The 26,829-nt window shown below is 40.4% G+C and overlaps 1 long non-coding RNA gene across 1 annotated transcript in view; it reads left to right on the top strand.

The window, feature by feature from the left end:
• The window catches only part of LOC122458148, a 65,489-nt gene that overhangs the window by 19,678 nt on the left and 18,982 nt on the right, over positions 1–26,829 (top strand). The window contains exon 2 of the long non-coding RNA XR_006278029.1: positions 10,604–10,719. This is a non-coding gene — a long non-coding RNA (uncharacterized LOC122458148). The remainder of the gene's footprint in view (positions 1–10,603; positions 10,720–26,829) is intronic.

The raw sequence follows: 26,829 nt of genomic DNA, 5'->3' as shown, positions 1-26,829 counted from the left end.
CCCTGTCACCCTTTGTAACTCTTTGCAGCTTTGGACTTAACTATCTTAAGTAATTTTGTATTGTAGAGGAAAAATTCAGTGGACCCAAGTAGGCCTAAACTTCCCAAGTAGGCCTAAAACTTTGGTCAAACTGAATGTGTATATGAAGCATAAGAAGAAAGTAAGAAAAATTCCATTGAGGGGAAATTGCAAACAGCACAGCTTAAAAAATATAACCATAACCACTAGAAGTTAGAACAAAAACATTAACTGCAAAGAAAAAACCTGTCAATAACAGGAAAAGCTTGTTTTTGCTAAACTCCAGGTAAGGCAAAGCTACTATTAAAGCTTGCACTATATGCCAAATAAGGAAAATGCTGTTGAAGAAAGTAGGTTTGACAAATTGTGGTTTTCAGCTGTATTTTCTGTTTACGCCAGAGCAGCTCCGGCTGACTCTCCCTGTATGCACATGTTTGAATAAAGGAACCTCAGTTCTGATCCAAACACAACGCGTGGTTAATTTTTCCACGACAGTATCATCTGCAAATTTTGCCACCTCATTGTTCACCCCCTTTTCCAGATCATTTATGAAAATGTTGAACAACACTGGTCCCTATACGGATCCTTGGGAGACCCCGCTATTTACCTCTCTCCACATTGAAAACTGACCTTTTATTCCTATCCATTGTTTCCAATCTTTACTGATCCATGAAAGGACCTTCCCTCTTATCCCATGACTGCTTACTTTACTTAAGAGCCTTTGGTGAGGACCTCACCAAAGGCTTTCTGAAAGTCCAAGTACACTATATTGACTCAATTGCCTTTGTCTATGTGCTTGTTGAGTCCATCAAAGATTTCCAATAGATTGGTGAGGCATGATTTTCCTTTACAAAAGCTGTGTTGACTCTTCCCAACAAATCATGTTAATCTGTGTGTCTGATAATTCTCTTCTTTACTATAGTTTCAATCAATTTGCCTAGTACTGACGTTAGGTTTACTGGCCTGTAATTGCCAGGATCATCTCTGGAGCTTTATTTAAAAATTGGTGTTGCATTAACTATCCTCCAGTCATCTGCTAGAGAGGCTGATTCAAGTGATAGGTTACATACCATAGTTTTTGCAAATTCCTATTTCCTTCAGAACTCTTGGATGAATACCATCTGGCCCTGGTGTCTTATTACTGTTTATCAATTTGTTCCAAAACCTTCTCTATTTGACACTTCAATCTGGGACAGTTCTTTAGATTGTCACTTAAAAAGAATAGCTCAGATGTGGGAAGCTTCCTCACATTCTCTCCAGTGAAGGCCAATGCAAAGAATTCATTTAGCTTCTCCACAGTGGCCTTCTCTTTGAGTGCTCCGTTAGCACCTCTATCATCCAGTGGCCCCACTGATTGTTTGGCAGACTTTCTGCTTCTGATGTACTTGGGGAAAAAATTGCTGTTAGTTTGAGTCTTTTGCTAGTTGCTCCTCAAATTCTTTTTTGACCTGTATAATTGTTTTTTACACTTGAATTGCCAGAGTTTACGTTCCTTTGTATTTTCCTCTCTAGGATTTGACTTTGCATTTTTAAAGGATGCCTTTTTGCCTCTAACCAGCACCTCTTTTATTCTGTTTAGCTGTGGTAGCATTTTTTTTTTTTGGTCCTCTTACTGCTTTTTTCATTTTCATTGAGCCTTTTTTATGGTGTTTTAAAATAGTTTCTATGCAGACGGCAGGCATTTTTCTCTTGTGACTATTTCTTTTAATTTTCATTTTTGTGCAGTTCCCCTTTTTTGATGTTAAATGCTACACAGGTGGGTTTCTTTTGATATTTCCCCCCTAACAAGAATGTTAAATTTAATTACATTATGATAGCTATTGCTGAGCTGTTCAGGAGTACTTAGGTCCTAAGTAGGACTAAATCAAGAATTGCCTCTCTCCTTGTGCATTCTAGGACTAGCTGCTCCAAAAAGCAGTCATTAATTTTGTCTAGAGATTTTATCTCTGCATTTTGACCTGAGGTGACATGTAGCCAGTCAGTATGCGGATAGTTGAAATCCCCCATTGTTTTTGTAGCCTCTCTGATCTCCCTGAGCATTACACAGTCACCATCACTATCCTGCTCAGTTGGTCGTTAGTATATTCCTATTATTCAAGCATGGGATATAGGAGAAGAGGAGACCTGAAGTCCTCATTGACTGAGGTCCCTGCTTATTACCCTCTACCCCTCAGATAGATCATGTTGGCCTTTTCCTAATTTTCTCATGCCTTTTTTAATATTCTTATTTCTGATTAATTTTAGTGATTGAAATATATAATTATCAACAACAGATTTCACATGTGAATATAAAATGACAAGTATACAATACAAGTGAATAAATAACACATGCCTTCATTAAAGAAGTGAGGGTGTATGTAAATAGTACAAAACAGTATAATATATAACCTGAATATGGAGACAATGCAAGCTAACAATTAGAGATGGTTGTAAACCAAGATGTTAAATATGGATACCCTCAACTTCAAAGTGTTCAAAATCCAGAGCCAGTTCATCCCTTCTATATCAATATTATAACGTAGGTTACTTGGCAATTTACCTTATTTCATCTCTATTTGTTCTCACCTCTATTTCTGCTTTAAATCCAAAACTTTCCATAATTGCATGCCCAGTTTTTTCTATTATTTTTATTAAGATCCTATTTAAGGAATCCTTAAAACCATGAATACATTTCACTAGCAAATATCTACTCTTTGTCATGTCTGGATAGTTTCTTAATAATCGATAAATAGGCTCTTTTAGCCCCCCCCCTTAACTGGGACTTGAACTCTTTGCCTTCAGCTGCCATTGGCTTCCATAATCCTGTCTGCTTCCATTTGAATGATCAGCTGTAACTAACAACTGTGTGAAGCCCTTTGCACCTTGCACAATTTTTGCTTGAAACTGAATGAGTTTCTTTTAAAATCCCCCTTTGTTATAAATCAAGACGGGCTGGCTCTTGGCAGTTATTCTGGAAATCATAACTCACTTGCTATGTGAGGCTAGGGCACTGGGTGAAATAGAATTATGTGCTGAACCAGAGCTGTGAATCCACTTTGTCCCAGGATGCACTTTTTGCTTGGCCATCCTAAAGCAGAGCTCTTTACCATAATAGAGTTAAGCTATTTGTCCTAAGTGTGCGTGGTGGTCAGAATGACTCCTGAGGCTACAGACAGCTGGGTGTAATTTAGAGCAACCCCGAGGCCATTCTTGTCTCCAGTGTAATTTAGAATAGCCTCATGGTTGCTCTGTTATACCCTGCTGTCTGTAGCCTCAGGAGTCATTCTGACCACTAAGGGAATGTTGGGGTGTAGGGACATCCTGACAATACCCCCTTTCTCCTAGGAACACATGAAAGGGGTGGAGTAGAGTCAGTCCTCTGAGGATTTCCCTTATACAAGGGGATTTTTCAAGAAGCCAGTTAAACCAGCTGCTGCTTTGAGCTACCAAAATGGTTTGAAGAAGCCAAAGTGGACCACAGAATAAGTCTTTGTCTTTTAGGTACAATAGATTAAATCACACATTTCAGAGTAGCAGCCATGTTAGTCTGTATTTGCAAAAAGAAAAGGAGTACTTTAGAAACTAGCAAATTTATTTGAGCATAAGCTTTCGTGAGCTACAGCTCACTTCATCGGATGCATTCAGTGGAAAATACCGTGGGGAGATTTATATACATAGAGAACATGAAACAATGGGTGTTACCATACACACTGTAACCAAAGTGATCACTTAAGGTGAGCTATTACCTGCAGGAGAGCAGTGGGGGCGGGGGAAGGGAAGCTTTTGTAGTGATGATCAAGGTGGGCCGTTTCCAGCAGTTGACGAGAACGTCTGAGGAATGCTGGGGTGGGGGGCGGTAAACAGGGGGAAATAGTTTTATTTTGTATAATGATCCATCCACTCCCAGTTTCTATTCAAGCCTAAGTTAATTGTATCCAGTTTGCAAATTAATTCCAATTCAGCAGTTTCTCGTTGGAGTCCGTTTTTGAAGTTTTTTTGTTGAAGTATTGCAACTTTTTGATCAGTAATCAAGTGATCAAGAGATTGAAGTGTTCTCTGACTGGTTTTTGAATGTTATAACTCTCCTGCTGGTAATAACTCACCTTAAGTGATCACTCTGGTTACAGTGTGTACGGTAACACCCATTGTTTCATGTTCTCTATGTATATAAATCTCCCCACTGTATTTTCCACTGAATGCATCTGATGAAGTGAGCTGTAGCTCACGAAAGCTTATGCTCAAATAAATTTGTTAGTCTCTAAGGTGCCACAAGTACTCCTTTTCTTTTTAGATTAAATCATGTGGGTTAAATCATACTCTGTTACACCCATGGCATCAGTTGGAGTTGTGGACTTAAATCTGCCTATAACCCTCACCAATGTTTGTGTTTGCTTGTTTATATTAGGGTTGCATAAAATGCCCAGTGGCTTCAGTTAGTGATGTCTCATTTCATCCTGGAAAACAGATTATTTTATCTGCTCAAATATAGTTACCTTGCAGCTTATGGTATGCCTACCTGTTTGGGAATTTTCTATATAGTTCAGTCTGGGCATAGTCCTAGCCCACAGAGTCCAGAAATATTGGTGAAATATTAAATTAGGTACGTAAAACACCTCTCTTAGAAAGACGCTATACATATTCATGGCCAAATTCTCTTCTGAGTACCATGCGTGCAATCTGAAGTAACTGCAGAAATCAATGCAGATACTTCAGATTCTAAAGAGAAAATTTGACTTTCATTGAAAACAGTAATGTGTATAGTAGCATAGTTCTTTTCCCCTCTTGGAAAAAAATAAAATAGATATAGGCTGTTCAGACTGTGAACAAAATTATGTATGTATAACTCATAATATTGGAGCCTAATTTTACAATGGATAGAAGATTTTGTTTTTCTACAATTCTCACTGAGTTATGATCAGCTAAACAATAAATGAAACCTCATGTGTTTGGAACTTCTGAATGAGTTAGACCAAAGCAGACACCATAGTAATGTTATTGGTAGTAGTAAAAAGCAGAGTTCAGTAAGTGTACCCTTACGCTGACAGATAGCTGCTGTAAAATACTGCCAGCAAACGGGGTATAGTAAAAATCAGTTTTGTGTCTTACAACAAGACAATTAACAGTACAGCAATGTAGTGGTGAATTTGTGTAAATTTAAGTAAAATAAGTGAAACCTACTTATGAGTCTTCTGAGAGGAATATATTTATTTTCACCAAGTCCATTTTCCATTCTGTGCTCAGTAACATTTGCGTTACATACTGTGCAACAATAATTTAATGCTACCTTTTGCTTTTCTTGAAAAGATAAAGAAATATTATCAGTAGATTGCATGGGGAGCTAAACAATTACTTTCTAAAGTGATTTTAATACTGTGAAAAATCAAGTGCAATAGTATTTTAATGGTATGAACAAGATCTATTAAGGCTTTGTTTTGAAGCATAAGTGATGTTGCTTGTATAGTGCAGCGTTTTATCTTCTGAATGTCACCTCATGTTTTGAGAGGGGATTTTGTTTTAAATTGTTTTGTTTGTTTATTTTCCTTTGGTCCCTAAAAAAATATAACCTGCCCTATCACTAGCTTTTATGAGCCATGCTCTGCCACTTCTACTCACATTGAGTAGAACTGTGTTAATCAAATAAGCCTATAGATTTCAGTGGGACTCGGAAATTACCTACTGATCCTGAGTGAGGATGGCAGAATCTAGTGCTACATGAATGCAAATACGGAATATAGTGCCTGTTGTGTACCCTTAGTCACTGACATCACACATTTGAGTAGCAGCCGTGTTAGTCTGTATTCGCAAAAAGAAAAGGAGTACTTGTGGCACCTTAGAGACTAACAAATTTATTTGAGCATAAGCTTTCATGAGCTACAGCTCACTTCATGGGATGCATTCAGTGGAAAATACAGTGGGGAGATTTATATACATAGAGAACATGAAACAATGGGTGTTGCCATATACACTGTAACCAGAGTGATTACTTAAGGTGAGCTATTACCAGCGGGAGGGTGGGGGGAGGAAGAAAACCTTTTGTAGTGATGATCAAGGTGGGCCATTTCCAGCAGTTGACAAGAACGTCTGAGAAATGGTGGGGGTGGGAGAAATAACATGGGGAAATAGTTTTACTTTGTGTAATGACCCATCCACTCCCAGTCTCTATTCAAGCCTAAGTTAATTGTATCCAGTTTGCAAATTAATTCCAATTCAGCAGTCTCTCGCTGGAGTCTGTTTTTGAAGTTTTTTTTGTTGAAGAATAGCCACTCTTAGGTCTGTAATCGAGTGACCAGAGAGATTGAAGTGTTCTCCGACTGGTTTTTGAATGTTATAATTCTTGACGTCTGATTTGTGTCCATTTATTCTTTTACATAGAGACTGTCCAGTTTGACCAATGTATATGGCAGAGGGGCATTGCTGGCACATGATGGCATATATCACATTGGTAGATGTGCAGGTGAACGAGCCTCTGATAGTGTGGCTGATGTGATTAGGCCCTATGATGGTGTCCCCTGAATAGATATGTGGACACAGTTGGCAACAGACTTTGTTGCAAGGATGGGTTCCTGGATTAGGGTTCTGTTGTGTGGTGTGTGGTTGCTGGTGAGTATTTGCTTCAGGTTGGGGGGCTGTCTGTAAGCAAGGACTGGCCTGTCTCCCAAGATCTGTGAGAGTGATGGGTCATCCTTCAGGATAGGTTCAAGGATAGGTTCACACAGGATCAAGGTCTGATCTTAGCTGTACTAATGTAAATTAAATTAGCTGTACTAATGTAAATTAGGACCTAGGGGTGACAGTGGACGAGAAGCTGGATATGAGTCAGCAGTGTGCCCTTGTTGCCAAGAAGGCCAATGGCATTTTGGGATGTATAAGTAGGGGCATAGCGAGCAGATCGAGGGACGTGATCGTTCCCCTCTATTCGACACTGGTGAGGCCTCATCTGGAGTACTGTGTCCAGTTTTGGGCCCCACACTACAAGAAGGATGTGGATAAATTGGAAAGAGTACAGCGAAGGGCAACAAAAATGATTAGGGGTCTAGAGCACATGACTTATGAGGAGAGGCTGAGGGAGCTGGGATTGTTTAGTCTGCAGAAGAGAAGAATGAGGGGGCATTTGATAGCTGCTTTCAACTACCTGAAAGGGGGTTTCAAAGAGGATGGCTCTAGACTGTTCTCAATGGTAGCAGATGACAGAACGAGGAGTAATGGTCTCAAGTTGCAATGGGGGAGGTTTAGATTGGATATTAGGAAAAACTTTTTCACTAAGAGGGTGGTGAAACACTGGAATGCGTTACCTAGGGAGGTGGTAGAATCTCCTTCCTTAGAGGTTTTTAAGGTCAGGCTTGACAAAGCCCTGGCTAGGATGATTTAACTGGGACTTGGTCCTGCTTTGAGCAGGGGGTTGGACTAGATGACCTTCTGGGGTCCCTTCCAACCCTGATATTCTATGATTCTATGATTCTATGAAATCTGGATGAACTCCAATGAAGCCAAAAGACTATTCAGATTTATACAAGATTGTGTTCAGAAGCTAGACGAGAGAGAGAGAGAGAGAGATGTTTGAAGCACAGAATAAAAAAGGATGAAAATGTTGTTGTCCCTTTATGACAAAACAGTGTCACCAAAAGAAAGAGAAATTTCCAGCTATTTTCCCCCTTCCCTGGAAACTAAACTAGACAGGATACTAAATCTTTCAGTAAATATTTCATTCACAGTGTTAACATACATGCTGTTAGGAGAATTCCAGTTCTATGCTAGGTATTCATTTTAAGTACCATTGACACAGTCACACATTTTTTCACTGGCAAAACAGTAGCTCCCGACTCTTATTCTGTACATACAGACCTGTTGCAATAAATTATCATTTTCTGTTGTTGCCACCTGCCATTTAAATTAGGATAAGTATTAATGTTGTATTACAGTGTCTGGTGAATTGAGGAGATTTAATATATGCACATCTATCTCTTTCTTTTTTAGTGTTAAGTTTTCATTGTGATGATAGTTATTTTTAACTTTTTTCTTTTTTTCTTTAGAAGATATCAGAAAAAATAATCCTTTTATAAATAAATAAAAAAAATCATATAAAAGTAATGAATAGGATTCACTCTCTTTCCCATGCACTTATTTTAAAATGAAATCCAGTTGCTAAGCAAAAACAACACAGCACAGTATGTTATGAAAAAAGCATCAATATGTAATTTCATTAAGCTGACAAAATTTAATTATATTATTAACTTAATAATGGTTTCATGGAAAGCCAACTGTAACAGCATTTGTTTAAATAGAATAATAGATTTGGAATTATAATAGGCCTTATGAAATAAATTCTTTTGTCTTTGTTAAAGATGGGTATGTTTTTCATTATGTATGTTTGACAGTTTATATGCCAAACAGGTTTATACTAGAGTAGGTAAGGTAACTTGCAACTATTCCAAAATATTCTGCAACAACATTCTCCATATGTGGGTGCAGTATGATCGAATCCCATTCTCAGCTGTCATGTTCCTATACTTTTAAGAATGACATTGTAGAGTTACCAGTTCTGTTTGGCTGACTCTGGGATGCTATTCCAAGAAGTAAAACTGCTTTTTAGAGGAAGGACTTCCAGCAGGGCATAAAATTGTGGCTATTTATTGCACCACTGAGTATGTGGGTAAATATTTTACTGCCAGTAGGAACTGGAGGTTAAAAGGATTATTTTCCCCTGTTTCGATCCAATTTTAGAGAAGGCATAGGCTGTTATAATGTATCTTTTTATCTTTAAAATCCATAACCCTCAAATCCTGTGAGCTCAGCTAAAACCTGTATTGGGAATTCCTGTCTAAAACAGAAAGCTAAGTAAAAGTTCTTCCATTCCTTTTCCTACCTGTGATTGATTATTTTGGCACACAAACAAGATTCACCAAGAATTTGGGCCCCATGCTCCATTTATGGGAATTTGAGGGATGTTGATCTGTTTTAGGCAGAGGCTCTTCAGTTGTTAATCTGGATCAGCCCAGTCTTAAACAACTAGTGTTTGCTACGATTTTTCTTAACTTGAGCTTCCTTTAGACTGCTCAGTTTTCAACTCAGTCGTGTGGCAGTACTACCATATGGGACATCATGTCCCAGACTTAATCCCTTGCATCTGAGTCAAAATGGGTAGGTGCATATGTTGAATCAATTCAAAGTACTTAAGCACATGTTTCAGGCTGTCTCTAGTTAGCAAACTTATGCTTTGATGTCAGTGAGACTTATTCATGATGTGCTTGAATGGTTTGCTGAATCAGAGGTTGTAATATTGCTCTCTTATACTACTCATATATACTACTGCCCTCTACTGGATAGAATGTCATAGCTACTCAAGTTTATGAGACTAGAAGGATACAAGTCCTAATACAATAGCTATGAGAGAATTTCTTTTAGCTCTCAAGTTTCTGAGCTCAGTCCTTAGTGTTGCATTTGTGTGATTTACCTGCTGGCCAGATTTTCAGTCCAGCCTTTCTCCATTAACGTTGCTATGATGCAAAGCCTTTGAGGGCCTCTGTCATATGAATTAAAACATGTTATTGACAAACTTACTCAGGATTTTAAGACTATGAGCTTTAAGGAATGCACCTGTTCCCATAACAATATATAGCTTACACTGAGCTTAAGAGAATTGGTACTTGGCCTCTGTTAAAACAAGCGCCACTTCTCTTCCACTGACCAGCCTCTCCTACTCTCTTGTAAGCATCATCTTTTTGATATTTGTGGACTGAGGGCACAATTTCCAAACATCTAACACCTTATGCAAGAAAACAAAATGTTCTACTGCCTTCCACATACCTCTGCAGAATGAAATAGTAACACAGCATTTCTTCAGAACGAAGGCTGTTCTAATCCCAGAATGCCTGAAGCAATGGTACATTTGGGGGCTTTAACTTACTCGATAAAGTTGGCTGTTGATGAGGAGCTTTAACATGTGAAATAGAAATGTTTCAGATAAAAATATCCAAAAATAAAAAAAATGTGTCAAAGCATGCCTAGGTTTTTTAATGTAACCAAAGCATTAGTACCTTTTATGTTTTGTAAATCCTATTCTATTACGTGAATTAAGTGTGCAAATAACAATATAACTCCCTAGGTAACAGAAATAAATGTGATTTAGAATGAAGGTGGTCTCTTCATAAGAGCAGACAACAAAGCAGCATGTGTATCACTGAGAGACCTGAATACACAAAAGTGTCATAGAGAGAAGTCTTTCAGTAGCTTGAGAGTTACTAAACCATGAGGTATCATAGCATATCAGTTTTCATAAGACTTTGACTAGCCCTGTAACAATGCAGGACTATCTTCTTCCATCTTTCTTCCCATTTAATAGTACTTGTGAGCACTCCAACTGAGGTAGGACAGATCCTTAGCTGGTGTAAATTGTCATACCTCTATTGAAGTCTAGGAGTTCTGATCTGAAGAGCTGCCATGAGTCTATTTGCAGAGTTAGGTACTACTCAAATAAGAAAGGGTGGTAGAATCTGGCCCACAGTGTTAGGAGAGGCAGATAGCATATTTACAATTCAATACAAATGAAATACAGTTTCAATATACTGCCCTATTTTCATGTACTCATAACTTCTCTTTTTTTTTCTAGCTGAATTTTTCCACAATTTGTTTCATCCTGTAGGCAATTAAAAAGGAAACCTCTTCAGCTCTTTGAGAGTTACTGGGATTGGGAGGAAATTACTGATTTTCTATTAGAAAAATGAGGTGAGGAATATAATGCAACTTAAAATGGCTACACAAAAAATATCTTCAAATGTATATAAATGATCTTCCAGTGGCAAATCTTTCTTAACATGTAGTTGATGAAGGGGCTGCTAGTAGCCCAAAATGTTTTGCCATGTGCTTTCCCCATTTCCCTTACCTCATGCACCCCATGGCGGCAAGACTCTAGCACACTACAGCCTTAGTAAATATTATTTTTGATTTCTAAAGGTGGGCACAGGCTGGATGAAAGCATCTCATGGACAAATGGGGCCTGCTGGCTGGACAACCCCGCTTTAGGGCACATTTTATAATTAGAAAATAATTGATTTCCTGTCAGAAGGTGACTTAGGTTTCCTTTCAGGTTGCTCCTCCTGTCTCCCCAAAGTAATGTCTAATCCTATTCTAGGCCATCAAAAACCCTGCTCTCGGGATTATTTTTAATTAATTGATTGTTCAGCAAAAATAAATGACACTGCAGGTCATACAACTTCAAGCTAATCAAACATTCCAAAAGACTTTTTCATTCTCCCCTCAGATGAATAATACTATAGATCCTTATACAGTGACAGCAGCTCGTGTTATGACTGAAGGAGTCATCATATTTCATTCCAGCTAAAATATAAATTCCTTGGATTAACTATAAACTGTTGTTTGAAATGGCTTTAGTCACTTCCCAGCAGATTATCGCCTATATCTGCCACAGGGTGAAACTGTTCAAAAAGATCTGTCTTGGGGTATCACTAGTGTTACTGACAAAGAGGAAAAAGTCCTTTTGCGGCCAGAAACAAGCATTTTAAATCTTATAATGTAATTTAACACGTGTTTCCCCTTCTTTCACTGGAATAATTTGGTATTGCTGATCAGAACTTGTAAAAATTATATATTTTATGCTATTTATTGATTCACACTAACATGTATTTTTCCATCTCAATAATTGCTGCAGTTTACAGAAAGTATAGTTATGAAATTGAATTGCAGTGGATTAAATAAAATTTCCTAAATGTTTGTCTGGTGATAGTGTTTAGAGCATAGACTGTCTTCTGCTCACCTCCAAAATGTTTCTGATGGTTGTTTATTTTTAAGGTAACTACCAACATCATCCTGGGCCACCATATATATATAAAATTTTCTCCCAGGACAGTAGCTGGCCTTCAATTTAATATCCTACTTTGGTCAAGGCTTTGGGAAATGTCAGAATTACCTCATGAGGGCTAACTGTTACCCCCCATCTATCCAATATCGTGCGTCTAAGGGTTGTGTATATTGATGCTATAGAGTAGAGGAAGGACAGACTCCTCTATACTGCACTGGTCAATTATGCAATTTCTATACTATGAGGGAAAAACTCATTCCTGATCCCATAAGAGATCAGTGCATGTCCTCCTGAAGCACAAGAAACTAATGGCTTTCTCCAATGTCTATCACAAATTATTGGGCTAGCTGTACTTCAGACCCCTTCTGGTCTTGTTGAGTGCACCCCCACTCAGGTCTCAAGCCTTGAGCTGGCACCTCTCTTGGGGTGGAATCACATGAGTCTTCCACACTCAGACTGGGACCTGGGATGCAATCCCCTATAATCAATCATGATTACCCCAATAGGTCTGACTTAGGTGCAATATACCTGTGGTTCTTTTACCTCTGGGAACTATGACCAGTGGTATCCAATAACCAGACAGCCTTCTTATAGCAAAGTATTGCTTATTTAGAACCAGACTATTTCCGAGAAAATGATCCTTAAAATAATATACAGTCTATACACATGCCTGTTTTCCCTAAGGTTTACCATTCTCTGAAAGCTGGGAACGGCCTCAACTGCTTCCACCACTCTCATAGGGTATGTTCCTATGGGTAAATCTAAACTGTAATTAGACACCCACAGCTGACCCATGCCAGCTGACTCAGGCTCATGGTGTTCAGCCTAAGGGGCTGTTTAACTGTGGTGTACATGTTCAGGGTTGGGCTGGAGCCCAGGCTCTGGAATCCTCCCACTCCTTGCAGGGTCCCAGAGCCAGGTTTCAGCCCGAGCCTGAATGTCTACACCACAATTATACAGCCTTTTAGCCCCACCCCCGTGAGCCCAAGTCAGCTGGCACTGGCCAGCCCTGGGTTTTTAATTGCACTGTAGACATACCTTGTGTCAATCCATTCTCTCCATTGACAGCTCTCTGACAACTCCCCATTCCCTCTTTCTCCAGAGAGTCTTTTTAACCTTTTGGTGTTTCTTTGATCTCCAGGCTCCCAGCCTTGGCAACCCAGCTGTGTAACTTTGATCTGGAGCTGAGAAGGAGCATAGTCACTGCTAATACCTCATCCATTGTCTTGTAATCACCCCAAATGTTTGCCATGAGGCTGGTTATCTAGAACCATTGTGTTGCTTTCCTGCTTGTTTTTTTCTAATAATCTAGACCAATGCATCCATAGAGGAAAGCCCAATAGCCCAATACAACTACACAGTGACTATCTCACTGAACAGGCCACAAAGAATATATTAGATCAGTATGTGTTACCAAGCAGTTCCACGTCCACTAAACTGTCATTGCCACCTTGTAAAACTAGCCAGGTGAGAACCAATAACCCTCCTATCTCCATGAAAACTAAGAACATCAGCAGCATTAACTAGAAGGCCTTTAGTTTCCAATGCCCAGACAAATGCTGTTTATAATGTTTCTAATTCTGTCACTTTCATAGATAGTATTTCATACATATATTGGTGTTACTGAATTTCTTGGGATATAACTTTGTATTTGATTTTTAACAATTGAACCTTGCATCTTGGGGAAAAGCTTATGAAGTAGGATGACCAGTACTGGAAGCCAGAGCTGGGAAATGGTAAGAGAGGGAGTGGTAAGGGAGCCTGGGCTGCTGTGGGGAGACCTAGACCCTCCATCTGCCCGGGACCCATGTCTCTGTCCCCCAGGTCATGCCGCCCTGAGGAGGTGGAGGGGTTCAGGGTTCCCCAGAGCAGCTGGGTTTCCTGGGCAGGTCTTACCATGGCCCAGCTCTGGCTTTCAGCTGGTCCAGAAGCAGGGCCTCGGGGGGGGGGAAGAGGAAGACTTGTGGACAGGGCCCTATGGCGAGAGGAAGTAAGGGGGGCCCAAATATTCTTTGTGCCCAGGGCCCCAATAACTTTTAATCCACTTCTGTGCAGAAGAAGGTCACATAACCAACTGCTGAAGAGGAAGCTGTTGGAAAAGGGTTTATCTGTTACCAAGAAGAAAGAGGAAGACTCAGGGGTTTCAGTTATGGAAAATACTAGCCAAACACAGGGTTTCCTCTCCCTTTCTTCTAATCTGTGCTTCCCACTCAAAGGTACACTGGAGATGACCTTATCTGAAAGTGAACTCTGTGAGCTAGAGCAGTAAACATCCCACTCTCCATCCTGTCAGCTGGAGAGGATGTCTGACTGTTCCATTTATTATTGAAGTACGAAGTGACTTGCCTCTGAGAACGGTAAGAGTCGTTTTACTCTTGACCCTGCAGATTCAGTTGCTCAGCATGGGTAAACTCAAGCAACACAAGCCTCAGCCTTTGGCAAGAAAAAAAAATTCTACAAACAATTGGCTAAAGCCTCCCAAAAGTTTTAAGCAAAATCTATGTCTGATAAGAAACCAAATATCAGTAAATTGAAATGACCTGCGGAAGACGCATCTTATTTTCCAGCAAGCTGTTTATTTCAGTATTGCATACCCCTGTTCAGTCTGACTGGGTTCTGAAAGGGGGATTGGCAACTAATGACTAAACTATATATATATATAAAAAAGCAAGAATATGAATAAATAGCACTTCGGTTCTGGAAAATGGAGATAACAGTGCCCCCCTACCTAACTACCAAACTATAAAGTCAGTGTCTCTCTATTGCCTGTTGGAGCTGTTCCGCTTTATAAAAATAATTAAATATCCGGTGAGACAGAGAAAGAGCATAAAACTGACTCCATAGGCTGGTGACAGGCCACTCACCTGGGATGTGGGAGACACAGGTTCAAGTCCCTGCTCTGAATTAGGTAGAGCAAGAACCTGACCCTGAGTCTCCCACATTGGAGATGAGTACATTGGCTATTCTGGGAGGGTCTTGCTCTTGGGCAAGGAATTCCACACGGCCCCTGAAAAATCTTCCCAATGACAGATTAATCAAAACCAGCATGTTTACTATAGAAAAAAATTTCCATTGTGACAAATGAGTATTTTGCATCACAAGAAACATTTTGTCAAAAAATTCCCAACCAGTGCAAAGAGGGTCTTAAATTGGAAGCAGATTATATTTGCACTCACTTCAAAGGTGCTAAAGTGCTGTAAAGTGGCCTTGATCTATATGAACAGCTGGCCCCTTAATGTTTGTCAAGCACTCTGAGAACCTCAGATGAAAAGTGCCATAGACGTACTGTTTTTTAAAGAAAAAACGTATTTGTAAAGTAAAAGTTGTTGCAACTTGAAGTTCAATTTCTATCACTTTTGTTCTTCTACACTTAAAATTCACTAAGAGTAAATATGATCTCTCCCCGTACATTCTATTAAATTACAGGTGAGTGCATGGAAGCCACAATATCGGAAGCAATCGGAATGGACTTAGCATTTTGTGTGAGACAAAGAAAGTAATTATCTAATATGTTCACATGGAAGTTCAGAGGTTAGGGAATTGCTTTCATGTTCAAATTTGAAATCTGCATGTGAATACTAACAGTTGCATTTAAAAAGACTTAGTTTTCACTGATGCATTTTGCCATCTCTTGATTATTTTCAGAGGTCATTAGAATGTCCCCAGTGATATATTAATATCACCAGGAACAGGACAACAAGCAGTGCTTTGTCACATATAATTAAGAAATTGAGAAAAATGATTGCAAACTGCAGCAGGGGATGGCAAGCTGTCAAAGAAATAGTCACACTAAATATATTGAAATAAAAATCGCAAGTGCTCCTTTGTTCTCATATAATTTTTGTATTCCACATAATGCTACCAGTTAGATATATATACCAGATTTGTCCAGCTAGATCCTTAAGGTAAGTTGCCTTCTTGGGCAACAATCTGTAACAAATATGTAGTATCTCACATAGGATTAATACCAACATCTTATCTCTCTGGAAAAGAGAACTAAAAATATTACATAAGGAGTGGATGAATCAGGAAATCAGTAATGAGAAAGGGCTTTTCCTCTCTGGGTCACCAGTCTGAATATGGCCCAAACAGATATTGACCAAAGGGTATAATTATGTGATAGCAGCTTAGTAGCCTAAGTGATATGAGTTGGTACTAGCAGACACATGTCACAGAAACCACATTTAGTACTAGTTGACACCACTGATAGTTTGTTTAGCAAAGAGGCTCAACATGGAGATAGAACTGGTCCCTCCAGGTCATAACTGAAACACATTGACAAGGCACCATGAAGAAGCTAGCACTGCCGCTGCCCATGCTATACTTGTTTAGTGGATAAATTAAAAGACTTCAGTCTCTAAGGTCATCCCTTTCACAGGAGCTAAGAAAAATGTGACAGTTGGTGAGGCAGTCTAGTAGCAATACAATCCTGCCACCTATATGGGCAACTGGAGCACCCACGGGGGAAAAAAGTGGCTGCTCAGCACCCACTGGCAGCCCCATGGATCAGCTCCTCCCTCTTCCCCTCCTGAGCACCTTCCACCTGCCAGAATCAGCTGTTCAGTGGTGTGCAGGAGGTATGGGGGGGGAGTAAAAGGGGCTGGAGTAAGGACAGGAAGGGGTGGAGGTGAGGGCTTAGGGGAAGGGGTGGAGTGGGGGCATGGCCTGGGTTGCAGCGGGGGTCAAGCATCCCCCCGGGAATTGGGGAAGTCGGCACCTCTGCCTGGGGTCCAAGCTCCTGAGAAGGACAGACAGCCTCATTTTGTCTTTTGCCTGCATGCTGGTAGCTGAATGCATGGAATAATGATGATAGGCTCTGGTGGCTGCTATAGTTAACACTCTTCTGCCATGCTGAATATTACTGTTACATGGGGTCTGCTTTTCAAAAGAGCTCAGGGCCAGATTTTCAAATGCTCAGCACCCAACACTCTTGAAAATCTGGCACATAGAGTATGTGACAGTGTAAGAACTTTGGTCTCTGAGGGGGGGCTGAACATATCCCTTTGACTGGGGCTTAAAAATAGAGCTGGTCAACAAATTTTGAACTTTGAAATTTTTTGATGAAAAAACAGGGGCACTTTTTTATTTTTTAGCCTGCTCTAGGTAAAAGGTTAATCAAATTAACAAAAAAAAACCCCCACAAAAAACCTAGAAGTAAAACAATTTTGGCATGAAATCAGTGAAGTTGAATCTATTTTTCTCCTAAAAATATAATACATTTGATATAACTAGGAGAATGAAAGTTACCTATCCTGAGTTCTTGTGATCACTCAGATATGTGATACCTCCACAAAATGCCAAAAAACAGGAGAGTGATCTTGGCAAAATGTACATTTCACGTTTTCCATTTTAAAAATAAAAAGTTCAGCTAGTTCAGCAGGATTGTAAGTTTATGGCACATTTATTTTATGAAGTTAACAAACACCTAAAATGAAGCATGTGGGTAATAAGTGCTGTTTATGGGCTTCATGGAAGTCAGTGAAATGCAGCAAAAGCTGCGAAAGTGTCCACCAAAAGGACTGGTATTGTCTCTGCAATTGTAATAGGTGCCACATAAGCCAACTTAATCAATACAGAGGACCTTTCACGGGGACTGAGGTTTCACTGGCTGTTAGGACAGGTGTTTACAGTTAGCAGATGACCATCAGCATCTTGACTGTGGTTGTGAAGTTTGGTTTCTAATATTTTATTGCTGAGCCCACACTGCCCTTTTGTCTTCACTCATTCTCTTTATTTAAAAAGAGCTGTTGATAGGGTCACTCTATCTGAGGCTTTTTGAGGGCAGGGAGAGCTATAGGACACTTTTTTAGGCAGTTGTTTAAAGATCAAGCTCTTCCATTTGCTTCCAAATGAGATAATCTCTTTCCTAATATTTTCTTAATTATCATTATTATTTATTCTGGATTTGGTTGGGAAAATGTTAAATATTTCCCATGAAAATTTTTGAAAGAAATAAAAGGAATTTTTTTTTTCAGAAATTTGGGCCAGGGGTTCTAGTTTTTTGTTGTAAAACTGGACTATTTGGAATTAAACAAAACAATTCCATTAAAGTTTTATTTTGAAATAAGTGCCATTTTTCAACCAAAAGAAGTTTTGATGGAAAACTTTTGACTAACTCAATTTTTTCCATTCATTTGTTCACAGAGAACTATTAATGTCCACAGTGCTTTACAAAACATGGAATACGCCTTAGTCCTTTCCCTGGAGAGCTTAAAATCTAATTCAAACACAAAACATAAATCTGTGTTTTAAGTGTAGGAGGAAGTGGAGATATGATTAGGCAGAAAGGCATTCATGGGTGAACGGGCCTCAAGGAGGGTAGAAGAGAGTTTGTCTGAAGTAGCGGAGGGCATAACAGGAGCAATGTAAGGGAAAACAGAAAATTTAGGTGTGAGAAATAGACTAATTAGGGGAAACTGGTCAAGCTTTTAGGTAAGCCAGCTCCACCCAGATCCTCAAAGATTCTGGCTCCAAATTGCTTATTGAAAGAAATGTGACTCAGTGCCCTCTTATCAATTTTATTAAAACAAAATCAAGAAAACATGTAACTAAAACTAAACTATTATTGATAATATTGGAATAAAATAATCAAATATCAAATCAACAAATTTGTCTCAATATTGAATTGTAATTATGTAATCAAATTAGTACAAAAAAAGTCATTCTTTATAAATTCTAAAATGCGGGCTGTCCATTTGGTTATCAATCCCAGCTAAAGAATTTGACCAAAGTCAATCACATCTTTAATTTGAATGGTTCAGTATCTTAATACTGAACCCAACTTATTATCTAATGTATGGAGCACAACTTCAGAGCCAACAGTAAAGCTTCCTTCTAGATTTCAATTCCTATGTGGTGGTGAACCAAAATTATCGTCTAATGTCTGGAGCACAACCTCAGAGTCAATTATAAAGCTTCCCTTTAGATTTCAGTTCCTATAAGGTGGCTAGCCTTCTTCCCCCATAGAAATATTATAATACAGACTTTAACAGAACACTCTTGATAAATAAAAGCGGTCAAACTTCTGCTTACCAGAGATTACAGATGACAATTTCAAGTATCTAAAGACTTCTTTAAACACAGAATACACTTTAATGAGGTAGTTTTATGAGACAATAGTTAGGGCTATCTAAATCTGGGGAATATTTATGTCAAGGTTCCTTCTGCACTCTGAACTCTAGGGTACAGATGTGGGGACCTGCATGAAAGACCCTCAAGCTTATTCTTACCAGCTTAGGTTAAAAGCTGCCACCACCAAAGTGTTACACAAAGAACAGGGAAAGAGCCCACTTGGAAACGTCTTTCCCCTCAAAATCCCCCCAAGCCCTACACCCCCTTTCCTGGGGAAGGCTTGATAAAAATCCTCACCAATTTGTGAACACAGACCCAAACCCTTGGATCTTAAGAACAATGAAAAAACAATCAGGTTCTTAAAAGAGAATTTTAATTAAAGAAAAACCTCTGTAAAATCAGGAAGGGAAATACCTTAGAGTAGTCAGATTCAAAATATAAAGAATCCCTCTAGGCAAAACCTTAAGTTACAAAAAGACACAAAAACAGGAATATATATTCCATTCAGCACAACTTATTTTATCAGCCATTTAAACAAAACGGAATCTAACGCATATCTAACTAGATTGCTTACTAACTCTTTACAGGATTTTTGACCTGCATTCCTGCTCTGGTCCCAGCAAAAGCATCACACAGACAGAGGAGCCTTTGTTCCCCCCCCCCCACCCCCGCTCCAGCTTTGAAAGTATCTTGTCTCCTCATTGGTCATTTTGCCAGTGCCTCAGGTGCCAGTGAGGTTATCTTAGCTTCTTAACCCTTTACAGGTGAAAGGGTTTTTCCTCTGGCCAGGAGGAATCTAAAGGTGGTTATCCTTCCCTTTATATTTATGACAATTTACTTCCCTATATGGCTTTAATGGGTGTTCGTGTACACGTGCATGCACACAGGCACACTTTGACTTTTACACCCTAAAACTAAAGAGGCTGAACATCTCCCAGTTAAAAATAAAAAAAGACAAAATAATAGAAAAATAAGCTTGTGACAGATATTGCAACCACATGCAATATCTTTGGGGATCATATAGTATTATGTTTATGTATCACTATGAGTCAGGGATTGTAGGGATTGATTCCAAGGCAGAGGACACCAAAACTTCCCCAGGAACCAAAAACAATGGGGACTGATTTAAGATGAATTACGTAGGTTGTAAACACCTCCAGAGAGTTGCCACCCACCCTTTGGGGAGGTTTCAATATACAGACACTCCCTGACTTACGCAATCGTTCCGTTCCGCCTTGCGTAACTCAAATTTTGCGTAAGTCGAAAATGTATACCCGACCATTATGCCAAAAAAACAAACAAAACCCCCCTCCTATTTCTAGCTTACAGAGCTTTTTCCGTAAGTGCAGATTTGCGTAAGTCTGGTCTTGTGTAACCCGGGGAGCGTCTGTACTGGTTCAAACTGAGTTTTCCAGAGACCAGCAGACAAAGAAAGGCATGGTTTAAACTGACTCAGGGCCTTCTTTCTGATACACCAATAAGCAAGAGCTTCTGCCCAAAGGGGGACCCCAACACCGGTGGAAAGACTTTGATGTACTAGCACCCCATAAAATTTTTGTAAGTTTTAGCACGTGTATTGGAACTTTATTATTTTTATGTTTTCTGTGTAATGTTTTTACCTTAAGAATAAATGTGCTTGCTTAGAGAGAGCTGTGTGGCAACTGGTAACAACTTGCAATATATTGTTTGTAGCCCTTGGAGAGAAGGCAAAGATCAGATACTGGCCTTTACGCAGACTGGCTTTCTGGGGATCTCACAGTCCAAGGCAGGGGGCTGTGCAGTCTTAAAATCACAGTCAGGAAGGAGTGAGATGCAGGTGTCACGGATCCAAAGGGTCTTGTCTACATCGTAGCCTGTCACCAGTCCTTTGGGAGTGACCCTTTAGTGTGCCAAATCCCAAGCGTCCATACAATTTCATAGGGACAGGCCTTTGGCTTTCAAAACTCTGAGACTGGGCCTTCAGGCACAAGTGATCTCTGGCTTTCTCTGTGGCTCCCTGCAGCAAATCCAGCCGAGCCAGACCCTTGTGAAAGACTAGTACTGTACTCCTTCAGAGCAGCAAGAAGCCTTTTCAAACCAGTAGGATTTATTAGTCACCTGGCATACAGAAAGTCCTTAGATTAGCAAAGAGAGGCAATGGTTAAGCCATTTATCCTGGACAATCCAGTGCAAAAAGCCAGCTAAGCTGTTATGGACTCCATTTCTGGCTCTGGCTTTTTCAGTCACAGGCAAGATCACTGTCTCTTTCCAGAGGAAGCCCTGATTCCAGCCACTTGACACCTTTCTCCTTTGTTCTGCAGCTGAGTTCACAGGTTCAACCTGCCAGCGTTTCCTACTGTTAGGTGTCCATTGTTCAGTCACTGGGGGGTCTCGTTCTTTTTCCAGATCCTCTGTTTATATGGAGCAGCTTTAACCAGTTTTGTTAATGACTTATTCTTTCCGTTCTTGACAGCTATGTGACACACACACCTCATGTCTAGGTGACACACACACCTCATGTCCTCTGCTCTGCTCCAAGAACAGTGTAACTGACGCACACATAGGCTTCATGAAAATCCTGGTCAGAAGAGAGTGAGAGGCTGGTCTCTGCCCAAGAGAGGTGACAGCGGGGAGCCAGAAAACTTAAGGGAGTACCCTTGAGGGACCATGGAGGGGGAATACAGGTACAGTTACACAGAATCTGTGACAAAGATAATAGAAGCTCTTCAGCTCTCCTTGTCTTGTAGACTCAAAAAGTAGGATCTGGAACAGCAGACAAGAAGCCAGATAGTGATGTCTGCTGGCTGGCTTGCTAGCAGGCCTTCTTCATACAAAGGGAAGATCAAAAGCTGGAGTGGTTTTTTGATACATCTTCCCCTTGCTGAAGCTGTCAGTTTTGGAGATTCTTAAATGTCAATCAAGTGGCTTGTTGACCTGAAAGAGAGAGCTTCTCAGCCCTATCCTTGCTTCTTCTAATTTAAAAACTTGACTTACTCAGCCTAGCAACACCTCTCTTCAGTGTCTTTGGACAAACCAAGTTTGAGGCCTTGGAACCAATCAACTTGGTCCAGCCAGGTTTGAATTAGATCATCCTTAGCTAGTGTCAACTTAGAAAAGTCCCACTTATATTTGCAATTTCAAAACTATTTGGTGTTTTGCATACCACAGAGAATACCCTCTCAAAGTATCAAAAATCTAAATACATGAGCCCTTTTTTGAGAACTGGCATGGTGGAAAATTCAATATAAAATAGTTAATTGGGGGGAGCAGGAGGAAACCTAACAACCAATCACTGAATTTTCATTCATCAGTAAAATTAAAAATTTGTCCAAGTTTATGTTCAGCTTTCATCACCTCCAATTTAATTTCAGAAATTTTACAGTAATCTTTCTATTTTGGAACGGGGCTATAAATCAAACAGATTGCCTTCTTCTGGAATCTTCATCTTGACAGAGAAATCCACTTTAAAGCCTATTGAGATAAAATCCACTTAAAACATATTTTTTTTACATAAGATCTGTATTATCATATGAGCTATTCTTCCTCACATAGGAGTATGGGAAAAGGACAGGAAGTAGCAGGAAAACTCAGCTGTTCATCCTTCTAAGGTAGATAAAGAGGTACTGTGCACTTTACAGTGAGATGAATCCTTAAAAACTGAAGTTTTGTGTACTTTGCATGAACATTAAAGATTCCATGGAACTTTTCTGATGGGAGGAAGCTGGTCCTGGTGTTCTTGGCCAATTACAATAGCTTGTGTGAGACAGAAGTGAGTGGAGGTATGTCTGATTATATGAATTGGGTCACATTATATTTAAAAGATAGGTGCATTGAATTCAAAGGGATTTCCTTTGTGTTGCAAATCAGCTGGAGACAATCCACTTGTACAATCCCAACAGAGACAATGAGTTAAAGTCATCCCTGGAGTAATGTCATTGATTATACTGGAGTTATGCCAGGAAGGTATCTCATCCATTAATTCTTTGCCTAGGGAGGTTGAATCACACATACCTCCTGGTTTTAATGGTAATGACTTAGAATGACAGCTTGAGTGCATGTTCTTAGAATAGGATTTAATGTTTGGAGAGGAGTTAAGAGGGAGACATATGGCTGCTGAGAGCACTGTCTTGAAGAGGCAGCAGCAGACACAGGGAAACTGTCTGAATAGAACTGTTTTGCTAGAGTTCTAGAAATGTCCTGGTGCCTCTGTAAATTATAAGATGCATTTTTGATTTCTCCATCTAGCGTCCCTGGTACTCAGCTATATTTGTCAATAAGTTAAAATAGAAATACAGCACCTGGTGCCTGTGTCCTCCCCCGCCCCCCCCCCATTCTTCTCCCAACAAGGAAATAATGCACTTCTGGGCTTCAAGGGTGAAATTCTGGCCTCTTTGCAGTCAATGGGAGTTTTGCTATTGACTTCAGTGGAGCCAGGATTTTACTCCAAATCTTTCCTGCCTGCTCAAGACAAGATTGTTTATCAACTAAATCCCTATAGGTGTGTGTATGTTCTTTTACTCCCCTTGGTCCCCTTCTTGGGGTGTTTATAATCTACATAAAGAGTGTTCAAAATGGAATAAGGGGAGAAGGAGTGAGACAGGAAATTCTTGTTGAAGACGAAGCACTTAATGATGGCACTTAAATTAGATTTGTAATGAATTTGTGCTTGAAATGAATTGGAATAGTTAGCTTTTGTGGGAAAGGGATTGATTTTTTTTAGCCTTTTTTATTATCTGTTACACTGATGGATTTTTATATCTTTCTTTCCTTTTTTATTTTTTCACTTCACAGTAGGATTAGTATATAATTAATTTAAATTCTAGATAGATTGATTAGTGACTTTAATTTGTTTTTCATCCCTGCGCTCTCCTCCCATTCCAGCTGAGCATAGCTGCCTGTCTTTAATTTTCTGATTATAATTGTACAGGTGTTTAGTACAACGTATTAGTGCTGTTTTATTGCTATCTAACCACTTTGTCTAATTGTCTCATTGGGATTTTGTCAACACTTTTTAAAGTGTTTCCCCCTTGTTTCCCCCAACCCCACAGGATAAATGATCATAGTCATAAAGTCATAGAGTTTAAGACCAGCAGAGACCATCTGACTTCCTGTACATCACAGGCCACCAAGATGAACCAGCAACTGAAATTAGACCAGAGTATTAGAGACCACAGGAGACTAAACTATTATGTGTCACCAGCAGAGAATAGGAGGGAGGGACCAAAGTGCACAGGTGCCCAAGGCCCCCACAGGGAAAGAAATGATTAAGTGAGATTGTGACCGGAGTCCTAGTGGGGGCCAGCTATGGTGACTCAATTAGGGTGAACTGCAAAGAATGGGGCAGACAATCCCCATAAAGCTGGTGAATATTCCAATACTTAAATTTACTAAGCCAGCATAAAACAGCTTCTTTTTTAATCTTGCTGGTTACTCAGAAGTCCAAACAACATAGTTCCGTTAAAGGAGTGGTCACCAACCAGTCAATGGCGAATGACTGATCGATCCTAGAGTATCTCCCAGTCAATCGCAATCTCCGGTGGTGTAGTGTGGCTACAATTAAGGCAGACTCCCTGCATACCCTGGCCCAACGTCATTCCCAGAAGCAGCCAGTGCAGTCCTGTGATCCCGGGGGCAGGGGTCTCCCTCCATGTGCTGCTCCTGCCTCCAGGGGCATATTGACCCCTTCCAGGAGTGGTGTGGGGCTGGGGTAGGCAGGGAGCCTGCCTTAGCCTTGCTGCGCCCACTGCCGATCAGGAGCCACCGGAGTGCTGCCCAGTGCCGCACCCCAACTCTCATCCCTGAGTCCCCTCCCGGAGCCAGCACGCCATGCCCCACTCCTGCACCCCAACCCCCAGCCCTGAGCTCCCTTCTGGAGCCAGCACCCCATTCCCCCCTGCACCCCGAACCCCTCCTCCACCCCAAGCCCCACCCTGAGCCCCCTCCCAGAACCAGCACCCCATGCCCCCTTCTGAACCCTGAACCCCCTCCTGCACCCCAAGACCCAGTCCTGACCTCCCACCTGCACCAGAACACTCTGCCCCAGCCCAGAGCCCCCTCCCAGAGCTAGCACCCTGTACTCCCTCCTGCATCCCAAAACTCTGCCCCAGCCTGGAGCCCCCTCCTGCACCCAAACTGCCTCCCAGAGCCCACACCCTGTACACTCTCCTGCCCCCCAATCCCCTGCCCCAGGCTTAGCCCAGAGTCCCCTCCTGAACCCCTGCGCCAGCCCGGTTAAAGTGACTGAGGGTGCGTGAGAGCGAGCAATGGAGGGTGGGGGGAAGGAGTGAGCAGGGCAGGGCTTTGGGGAAGGACCAGGGCCTCAGGGAAGGGGTGGGGGTAGATCCTGGGTTGCCCTTAGATTTAAAAAGTGATCTTGGGCATAAAAAGGTTGGAGACCACTGCCTTAAAGTGATCCAGCCTCAGGCCTCTATCCAGGTACCCACGTCAACTATGATGAAAATTTCTGTAAATCTTATTTCATCATATAAAAAAAGGATTGGACACATTATCTCCCAGGTTATTGAATATTCCAGATCTTACCCAAATACACTATATTAAAATTTAGTAAAAAACGAGAGAGAGAGAGAGAGAGTATGGTTAAAAGATCAATATACATGCAGGCATGAGTTCAATTCACTTAGGTGCAGATTCATAGCAGAGATGGTGAGCTTTGCAGCTGCAAAAAGTTCTTTCAGAAATAGTTCATAGGTTATAGTCCAGTGTCCAAATATCCTATTCAGGGCATACCAGCATAACTGGGACCTCAGTCTTGTGACTCAAACTTCCCTTGATGAAGCCTAAGCAGATCTGAGAAGACAGCATCAGGACCCAAGGATTTTTTTTTTATACAATTTCATGTCTTTTAACAAGTTGGAGTTCAAAAGGTAATTAGCATGACTTTGAAGGAGGTCCATCACCGGTTCTTAGCTATAAAATTAACATGAGGCAATTTGCTTGTTCCTCCACCATTCACAGTACATTCCAAAGATAGATGAATACCGAGATATCCCATGTTTACAATTCATTTAAATGCTAGGATATTCGTTGGACCTCTGAATTATCAGAATACAGCATAGACAGGGACTCTTGATTACATTGTGGACCCTACTCATACATATGTAAAAACACAAACATTATCTCCCCACATGTCTTTTGAGGGTTATTTATTTCACAGGATGTTTAACCCTTTCTAGCCATGCATCACAGAGAGATACCTGGAGAATCCCGGCAAGTGGCCCGCACACTGTAGAGGAAAGAGAAAAGCTCCCAAAGACACTACCAATCTGATTAGAATATAATCCAAGGTGCAATTTATGCAGGTATCATTTTATTACAGTGTCACTAACATGTGTAGAGCTAACTAGTGCAAGAGTCTCATTGGCCTGAATGGAACGACTATAGTAAGCACCACTCCTAGTAGAGGGGACAGGAATTGGCCCTATAGTGGAAGTACTGTAGCAAAATTATCTTGATCTTGTAAATAGTTCTAGGAATACAGCCATGATTCTTAAATTCTATTTAAATCAACGAGATTATTCACACTATTAATGGGATCAAGTCCACACTACTGTGCCATGTATTACAATGCTGGATAATAACATAAGAGGACTGAGGTATATGTGTGTGTGTGTGTGTGTGTGTATATATATATATATATATATATATATATATATATATATATATATTAAGCTAAACTTGCTCTTCATTAAGGTAACTATTTAAGATCCAGCTGCAGCTTAGTATTTCCAGCCAAGTGCACACAGACTCATATCCTGGTGCTGCCATCAAACTCTTCCTCCCTGGATTCTGTGCTCCTTCCTCCAATTTCCATAAAGGTTGCTACAGGTTTAAATTACTGTTCGACTCCCAGATGTTAAGGCCAGGAAGAACCATTATGATCATTTAGTCTGACCTCCTTCATAATACACTCCACAGATTTCATGCAGTGATTCCTGCGTCTAGCCCCA

The sequence above is a fragment of the Dermochelys coriacea genome, chromosome 11 (assembly GCF_009764565.3).
Source record: "Dermochelys coriacea isolate rDerCor1 chromosome 11, rDerCor1.pri.v4, whole genome shotgun sequence".
Classification (NCBI taxonomy): Eukaryota; Metazoa; Chordata; order Testudines; family Dermochelyidae; genus Dermochelys; species Dermochelys coriacea.
This window is presented reverse-complemented; position numbering and strand designations above follow the sequence as displayed.